The sequence below is a fragment of the Dasypus novemcinctus genome, chromosome 7 (genome assembly GCF_030445035.2).
Source record: "Dasypus novemcinctus isolate mDasNov1 chromosome 7, mDasNov1.1.hap2, whole genome shotgun sequence".
Taxonomy (NCBI): domain Eukaryota; kingdom Metazoa; phylum Chordata; class Mammalia; order Cingulata; family Dasypodidae; genus Dasypus; species Dasypus novemcinctus.
This window is the reverse complement of record NC_080679.1, coordinates 64,302,913-64,312,826: the sequence shown is the minus strand read 5'-3', so window position 1 is coordinate 64,312,826 and position 9,914 is coordinate 64,302,913. Positions and strand designations below refer to the sequence as shown.

General features: G+C 40.4%; 1 pseudogene; it reads left to right on the top strand.

Moving 5' to 3' along the window:
- The first annotated feature begins 742 nt into the window (after positions 1-742).
- LOC101438753 (aldose reductase-related protein 2 pseudogene) lies at positions 743-2,083 on the top strand (annotated as a pseudogene).
- Positions 2,084-9,914: the final 7,831 nt, after the last annotated feature.

The window sequence follows — 9,914 nt, the reverse complement described above, 5'->3', positions numbered from 1 at the left end:
CGGCCTCCTTGACCCGTGTGGAGCTGGCCCATGCGCAGTGCTGATGCGCGCAATGAGTGCCGTGCCATGCAGGGGTGTCCCCCGTGTAGGGGAGCCCCACACGCAAGGAGTGCGCCCCATAACGAGAGCTGCCCAGAGCGAAAGAAAATGCAGCCTGCCCAGGAATGGCGCCGCCCACACTTCCCATGCCGCTGACGACAACAGAAGCAGACAAAGAAACAAGATGCAGCAAATAGACACAGAGAACAGACACATCAGGGCAGGGGGGGAATTAAATAAATAAATAAATCTTAAAAAAAAAAAAGTGGTGGGAGGAGAATGGATATGGCTCAAGCAGTTGAGTGCCTACCTCCCACATGGGAGGTCCCAGGTTTGGTTCCAGGTGGCTGTTAAAGAAAAAACAAACAGGCAATGAGCAGACAATGAGGAAAAAAACAACAAGCAGACAGTGAGTGCAAAAAACAATGAGCAGACAGATGAGGGAGCCATCTCATGGGTGGTGGTGGAGAGGGGCGTGAAAAAAAATGGTAGGACCAGATGTCTGTTCCAGGGTTTGTTAAGCAAGGCACAAGTCACCTCGCTGCTCACTCAGTGTATTAGCCAAAGGGGTGCTGATGCAAACTACCAGAAATTGGTTGGTTTTTATAAAGGGTATTTATTTGGGGTAGGAGCTTACAGATACCAGGTCATAAAGTATAAGTTACTTTCCCCACCAAAGTCTAAGTTCACATGTTGGAGCGAGATGGCTGCCCACATCTGCAAGGGTTCAGGCTTCCTGGGTTCCTCTGGGCTGAGCTCCTCTGTTTTTGCCGCAAGGTCAGCTGTAGACTATGAGGCTCTCTAGACTTTGCCTCTCTCCACAAGGTCAGCTGTGGACTATTAGATGCTCGGCTCTGTCTCCCTCCCTGGGGCTCCAGCTTCAGCATCAAACTCCAACATCAAAACTCCAACATTAAAAACCTCTAACTCTGTCCTTTACCATGCCTTTTATCTGTGAGCCCCCCCCCCCACCAAAGGGAGGAGACTCAATGCCCTATTGGCACAAGAGGTTTACATAATTACTTAATCAAGTAAACCTGTGAATTCAATATAATCTAATATGCCCAGAGGAAAAGATCAGTTTACAAATGTAATTCAATATTTCTTTTTTGGAATTCATCAATAATATCAAGCTGCTACACTCAGAAATGTTTCTGCACCAACCGTGGTCACTTTCATGGAATTCAGTACTAAAGCCAAGATGCCCATTGTGGGACTTACCACCTGGAAGTCTCCCCCAGGCAAAGCCAAAGAGGCTGTGAAGGTAGTGATTGACATAGGATACCACCACATCGACAGCTATGCCTACAAGAATGAGTGCGAGGTTGGGGAAGTCATCCAAGTGAATATCCAGGAGAAGGTTGTTAAGCAGGAGGACCTCTTCATCATTAGCAAGTTATGGCCCACTTTCTTTGAGAGATATCTTCTAAAGGAAGCCTGCCATAAGACCCTCAAGGATCTGAAACTGTACTATCTGGGCATCTATCTAATTCACTTTCCAGAAGGATTACAGCATGGGAAGGACTGGTACCCCAAAGAAGATAAAGGCAATATTCTCACCAGTAAAACAACATTCTTGGGTGCCTGGGAGGCCGTGGAGGAACTGGTGGATGAGGGGCAGGTGAAAGCCATTAGATTTCCAACTTCATCCACTTCCAGATCAAAAGGCTCTCGAACAAACCTGGGCTGAAACAAAAACTAGTGACTAACCAGATTGAGTGTCATCCATTCCTCACACAGGAGAAACTGATCCAGTACTAACACTCCAAGGGTATTATACTCACTGTCTATAGCTCCCTGGGTTCTCCAGATAGACCATGAGCCAAGCTGGGGGACCCTTCACTACTGGCTGATCCTAAGATTAAGGCAATTGCTGCAAAACACAAAAAAGTACACAACTCAGATTCTGGTCCAGTTTCATATCCAGAGGAATGTGGTCATGATCCCCAAGTCTCTAACACCTCAACACATTGCTGAGAACTTTCAGATTCTCTCATTTGGAGGATTATCCCTTCAATGCAGAAGATTGAAGCTGAATCGCTAGATGAGATTATCCAGTGGATTCTCTTTACTGAGGTGTACCTCCCTCTACCTGTGTTCAGTCTTACTGAATGTGACCTTTTTGTATGTCAGAATCTAGTATTGTATTTAAACCTGTAAGTTCAACCAGGAGCTGCAGTTAATCATCAGGAGATAAGATTCAGAAAAGCAAAGAAAGTTTTTTTTTTTGCTTATTTGATCATAGGTTTATTATACTGAAAACTCTGCTCACACTGAGAATACAAAGATAAAGATAATAATAGTAACCAGCTTTTATTCTGAGTTTACTATGCACAAACACTATTTGAAGTACTTTTTGTATGTGTAATGTCATTGACTCCTTGCCACAACACAACCCTCTTCACATAAGTACTCTTTTAATTCACATTTCCCGTAAGATGAAACATGGGGGCCAAGTAACTTGCTCAAGGCCACCTGTGTAGTGAGTGGCAGAGCCAAAGTTTCAAAGGCAGGCAGGCTCTGGGAAAGCTCATGCTGATTAGTCATCGACTTCCTCCCATGTCCTCTCCTGGCACCTTCCCTCACTGCCTCTTTCTATTCTTTCCCTGTCTCATTTTCTCTCCTGCCTTGCCTTCATACCCAAAGAGTCAACTCTAGTGGTGGCAAGGCTTGTAAGACGCACGAAAGGATTGTTGTTCGTGGAGGGAATGGTGAGTATCCCTGGGAGTCGTAGTGGGAAATGTAACAGAACCTGACCAAGGATAATGTTCACTATTGCAATTAATCTAGAGAATTTATTTGCTTTTTTCCTGTAATAATGTTTTATTGTGAAACATCCCAAATACATAGCAATATACAGAGAACACCTAGTTACCTACCTTACAAATATAATAAATGCTAACATTTTGCCAAGAAAAAAAAGTTTAGGACCTTGTGGCACTCTGGCCGGCCCCTCCCTAACCCTCACAGGCTTTGTGCTGAATTGCCCTTGCCTCCAGGGCAGCACCCTGGTGGCATTCCACATGTTACAGAGCAACCCTCAGGCCCCTATACTTTGGTTTGGAGCTAGTCTCTAAAATCATTGTATGAATAAGCCCTGAAGGAGAGCTCCTGCACAGGTCAACCTGCAAAGAACGGGAAAGGTTTTATTTATTTATTTATTTAGAATGTTTTCATTTTTAATATTTTTAAAAGATTTATTTTTTATTTATTTCTCTCCCCTTCCCTGTCCCACTAGTTGTCTGCTCTCTGTGTCCATTCACTGTGTGTTCTGTGTCTGCTTGTATCCTTGTCAGCAGCACCCAGAATCCATGTCTCTTTTTGTTGCGTCAGCTCTCCGTGTGTGCGGCACCATTCCTGGGCAGGCTGCACTCTTCACGCTGGGCGGCTCTCCTTATGGGGTGCACTCCTTGTGCGTGGGGCTTCCCTACGCGGGGGACACCCCTGCGTGGCACAGCACTCCTTGCGCACATCAGCGCTGTGCATGGGCGAGCTCATCAAACGGGTCAAGGAGGCCCGGGGTTTGAACCTTGGACCTCCCATGTGGTAGGCGGACACCCTATCTGTTGGGCCAAATCCATTTCCCAAAAGGTATTATTATTTCTCTTTCTTTTTTCTTTTTGTTAGCTTCTGGCATTCAAGGAAAGCTCTACAAGTCACTGTAAACTTGATCCCTGATTAAGGGAATTTCAGTCCTAGGAATAATAATCTAGCATCTGCAGGATGGGAGCTATTACTTGGGTGATGGCTGTGTGTGTGCATGCCTGTGGTGTCAGCACAGGGTGGAGAACAAGCCTGAGAGAGATGGGAACTTTCTTTGGGCTGCAAGTGATGAGGAGTCCAGAACACCTCATTTGTAGAGGACAAGAGAGGGAGTTCAATGGAAAGGGGATTTCTGTCCTGTTAATTAAGTTTTTGACCAAAAACATTCACTATTGTAATATTGATCCACTGTGCACCACCCACTCATTCCATATCATCCATCCATCCATCCATCCTTCTATTTTCTTAATCCTTAATTTATTCAGCTGAATGCTGCGAAATTGCATGTGACTTTCTGCTTTTAATTCCCAAGATTGAGTTCTCATCCCAGGATGGCTATATTTTGCTTTTTCCCTTCTTGCAGATCTCAGGGACTTGGTTTCCCCCATTTTTTTAACGTAAAAAAAAACCATATATATAATATGTATATATATACATGACTATAAAATAAATACATATTTATTGCCAAAAATGTTGAATAATTTGAAGAGTATTGAGGAGAAACTAGGAAAAATATTACTACAGCTCTACTACGCATTAAAAAACACTGCTAACATTTCCTTTTAATCTCTCTTTTAATAAATTAAAAAGTTGCAATTGTACTTCATATGGGCACAAAAAATAAATTAAGTAGCACACCAGTTTTTGCCTCAGGGTCTGAATTCTTGGGAGCCCAGGATAAGGCATGAAGTTAATTTAAGCAGAAAGCTAATTTATTGAAGGTACAAGGTAGCTCACAGAATATCTTGGAGAGAGAGAGAATCAGACTTGGAGGCTACGTAGTCGGGAACAATGCCCACATCATACTGTAGGGCTGCTCTCTTAGAGACCCCACAGCTAACAACAGACACTGATACTGCAAAGTGTACCTTTGCAACTCTGTCAGTGCTACTTCAGAGACGATAGGTCTCCTCTCCTCCTTACTGGAACAAAGCCTGTGAGATGTTTGCTTCCTCACATTGCATTAAAAGCAAAGGGGGATTCTGAGTGACATAGCCAAGTCATATGCCTGTTGTACCCTGGCTGCAGGGGAAACTGGGCAAATGAATTCCTGACATGGACTAAGAATAGGGGAAATTCTCTAAAGATAAGAGCTTTAAAAAATACCAGTGACTCAAAAACATGAAAAATTCCCACCATAATTTCCCCTTGGCTGTCAATATCAACATACCTTTTTCTTTTTTTCTAAATTTCCGAACGAGATCAACAATAGCAACAAACAAATACTCCCACCTAACTTAATGCAGCAAACTCTTACACAAATAAAACCTGGCATATCTTCTCTCCAAAAGCAAGATTACATAAAAATCTCTTCTATCTTTATATCCAGTTCCATGTCCAGTGCCTTTAGCTTATGCCCATTTCTCCTCTAGTTTCATCATGATCCTGTCTTGATATTCTGTAACATATGGACTAAATCGTAAAATAAGAACCAATATGCCTTACATAAAAGAATAGGAGAAAGGGAACAGAAAAAAAAAGGAAAAAATAAAATCCATAAATATCACAAAGAAGAGGGAGAAATTATGAATATTTCTGCAGAATATCAGAAGGCAAAGATTGATGTTTTGATATTCCTCTTCTTCGATTAATTTTTTAATCAACCAAGACCTTTTATTACTATTTTTTAAAGTATCACCATTAAGGTGTGAAACTAAGCCCTTTTTCATGTTTACAATGTGAAGATTGTTCTGAATTGTTTTGGACTTCTCCATCCTGGTGCCTTTGAACATTCGATGATATATTCTAAAAGATTTAGAAATATTTACTTCTTTAATTGTTGTCCTGGTGTGTGACTATCTTCCACATTTAAAGACTAAATGTGATTAAATATGAATCATTGTTGTTATACATTAGGGATGTAGCAACAAATAGAGATCCAAATTTAAGTTAAAATTAAACCTGTTGAATTATTACTAAAAGAAAAACAACTTATTGAGAATGATAATCAGAGAACAGATATATTCCTGCATGGCTTGAGATGCATATTGGGACTCTTTAACTTTTTTATCTGAGTAATCCTAGGCAAATTTGAAATTAGATTATAAGTGCCATACCAATTTTAGATATTTTAAAATGTGAAAAACATATATTTTATTGTAACACAACCTAATAACTTAGTCATACCTCTGAAATTAAAAATATTTGTATGTCTTGCCCATTCTTTTTTTTTTTTTTAAAGATTTATTTCTCTCCCCTCCCCCCACCCCAGTTGTCTGTTCTCTGTGTCTATTTGCTGCGTCTTCTTTGTCCGCTTCTGTTGTTGTCAGCGGCACAGGAATCTGTGTTTCTTTTTGTTGCGTCATCTTGTTGTGTCAGCTCTCCGTGTGTGCGGCGCCATTCCTGGGCAGGCTGGACTTTCTTTTGCGCTGGGTGGCTCTCCTTAGGGGGCGCACTCCTTGCATGTGGGGCTCCCCTACGCGGGGGACACCCCTGTGTGGCAGGGCACTCCTTGCGCGCATCAGCACTGCGCATGGGCCAGCTCCACACGGGTCAAGGGGGCCCGGCGTTTGAACTGTGGACCTCCCATGTGGTAGACAGACACCCTAACCACTGGGCCAAGTCCACCTCCACCCATTCTTATCTCTACAAAAGCTTCCTTTTCAAATAAAAGCCCACATGAGACTTAATTTTTTAAAATAAAGGCTCTTTTTTTGTTGTATATGAAAATATACTATTATGGACCATAAGAAAGATTGGAAGTGAAAAGCTTGACGTGTAGACCTCTATCATGCTACACTTATGAAGGGAACTTTTAGTTCATTGAGTAGTGGCTTGGTGCAGTGGAAAGGATGAGGGCTTGGGAGTAAGAAAGACTGCAACCTTAATCCTGGCCCCACAAATTAATAGCTGTTAGACCGCTCCAAGTCCCGGTTCCGTTGTTTATAAGATGGGGTCAGTGTACCTAGTTTGTAGCAATTATATGAAGTAATTAAATATCATCTGCCAAGAAGATAGCCAGGAACCTGACAGACACTTGGATAAAATAGCTGTTGAATTATTTTATCTCCTAACTCCTGATTTCCTTACCTGTGGGTCTTAAATCTTAATCTCCCAGTGAACCTTTAAATCTCCCAGAGCTGCTGTGAGGACTAGAGAGAAACACTACAGGTGTATGTCTACAGTGTTTTGCCTTTAGTAAATGGTACTTGTTATAATAATATAATTAATATATATATAAATTGTATTCCAGCTATCCTTCTGGAAAAGGAAAAATACCACCTCTTTTTGATCTAAACTTTAAGGTTGTTTTTTAATATATCAATGCTGCAAAATTAACATTATCAAAGTTAGATGGAATACAGCATAGTTTCCAGAGGAGAGGTGGGGCAAAATGGAGGTGCAGACAGTTGTCGAGGGTATTAGTTCCGGGAAAAGAATAATGGACTGTGGAGGAGAGCCAGGATGGAGGGAGTAAAGGAGGAGTCAACCTGGGGGGCAGGGTGGGGAGTACTATTTGTTGAAGAACTGCTGAAAGAGAAGAAGGATAGAACCAAGATCTCATCTGAGTAGGCCTTGAGGATATCATTAACTATTAAGCCCTTAGTTTGGGAGAATAACTGTTAATGAAGGTATAAGGCTGATATTTGGGCTAACTTAGTCTGCAGAGATACTAGCCTGCTCCATGGCCTCCTGTTTTTCCCCAGGAAAGTGACAGAATTTCAAGGTGACTTTCTCAGCTGATTCAGATGCCTCATTTGTTTGAGGCCAAAGTTTCTGAAGAGGAAATTATTCTTATCCCTTTTTTTGGGGGAGGGGGTAGTTGTGGGTAATAAGTGTATTAACAATCTCTTCTTGCAGTGGGCTTTTATTATCAAAAAATTCCAGTCAAGCAACAGCAGATGATCTTTCCAAACAATCCCTTTCCTCCCCCCCAAACCCCTCTCCTGGGATGAGCACTTCTCCTTGGAAAGACTCAGTTGATACCCATGCATTTCTGTAAGGGAGGCTAGTCTTTTCATAAGGTAGAAATCTTTAAAGTCCATGACAGAAACTCAATTTGAATGAACTAGGCCATAATTCACATTTATTGGCTCATAAAACCAGGAAGGCAGGGGTATAATGAGATGACCAGAACCAGAAGCTATGTCACCAACTTTCTCTTTCAAATTTGTCTTTGTTTCTCAATACTTGTCGATTTCATTCTCTTCCACTGCAAAGAGGTGAAAGTCAGAAAAAGCTCTTTCCCTCTTTTCCAGTTCAAAAAGATCTTGGGATGGTCTCTGATTTGTGTCATAGACTTACCCTTTAACTAAATGCAGAGTTGGCCATGGAGATGATGTTAATTTCCTTGAGATTGCAGGTTGGGGGGATGGGAAGAAGGGGATATGGGGCTCTTAGCTCAAAAACATCCTCTGGGAAATTAACTGTGAGCTGAGTAATCTGTCTCTTCAACTTGTGGTTACCACCCGTACCTAATACTTTTCTCTAACTTCTCATTCCATGTACATTCTACTAGAGATGAGCCTTAATTAGAAGACTTCCTTTGTATATGTGCTAGAGCAAGTATTTGTTGAGTACTTACTGTGTGCCTAACTTTGGCGGGAACTTGGGGATACAAAACTTGGTTAGAACACTGGTGTCTGCCCTTAAGGATCACATACACTTATAAATGAAGAAGTACAAGTTATTATACCATCACTGCAAGGCTATGGCTAATATTTTAAAACTTCACTGTATTTAAAATATGGTAATAAAAAAAGAAAAAATAAAACAACAAAACTATGGTAATCATAGCTTTAATTTATTGGAGTTTTCCTTTTATATCTTGTACTCTATAGATCAATTTGGTCTGTACTGAGATTAGAGCTGTGAAAGCTGAGTGTTTGGTTGAATTCTCTATTTCCCCCACAGCTTCAAGAAGCTATATAGTACATACAACAGTCTGTGTGCTAGTTGCCCTGGTTACATGCGTACATTTTCCCAGACCTGCAGAAAGATGTGATCTCTAATTAACCTTAAAATTAACAGGCTAAAGACAAGTATTTCATAACAACTCAGAAGAAGAGACAGGAAATATTCTAGAAAATGTAAATCTAAGGTGACACTTGGAAGCTTTCTGAGATAGTAAAATACTATGGGGTTTTCAAAGGCCTGGAGACTATAAAGCACCAACATTAGAATAGTAATTGAGAATATTTTTCCTCAGACCCATACTCATATTTGAATGTTTTGAAGGGAATTGAAAAAATATTGGTTAAAAATGCATTTATCCCAACATTTTTTAGAGTAGCCATGTAATTAAAGAATTGTTTAATTTTATGTACATGAAATAATTAGAATATGTAAATTCATAGAGCCAGAAGCTGGGATACAGGTTATCAGGGGCCAGGTGGGGGTAGGGAATGGGGAGTCAACACTTACTGGTATGCAGTTTCTGTTTGGAATGGTAGAAAAGTTTTGGTAATGGATGGTGGTGATGGTGGCACAACATTGGGAATGTAATTAACACTACTGAATTTTATAAATGAAAGTGGGTAGAATAAGAAATTTTAGGTTGTATATGTTACTAGAACAAAATTTAAAAAAAACAAACCCAACACCATAGAACTGTATAATACAAAGAATGAGCCTTAATGCAAACTATGGACTATAGTAAATATAATAATTATAATAATACAGCTTCATCAAATGTAACAAAGGTACCACACTAATGCAAAATGTTAATAAGAGGGAAAACTGTATGTGTGTGTGAGATGAGTATGTAGGAATCTATACTTTCTGCATGATTTTTAAAAAACCTACAGATGCTCTAATTAAAAAAAAATACTGTCTGCATGCTTTGACCTGTCTGCTTTCCTGTTTTGAGGGTTCATTTGGTTGTGGTTTCTCAGAATTACTTAAAATGTCAAAAACCAAAATGAATGCTTTTTCATGCATGACTCATCATTTTGGGTTGTAAAATGTAGTTGCCTAAGCATCTTGAGTTTCCAGTTTGTATTGGTAATATTTTAAGAAGAAACATGGGAATAATTTACAATTAAAGAGACCATTCATTGATCCCAATACATAGAATTGTTGGGGATAGATTTAAATGCTGTATAATTGTGTTACCACATGTAAGAATGGGCAATCAAGCATTTGAAACCTTTCAGAAAAGGAGGGAGGAGTGT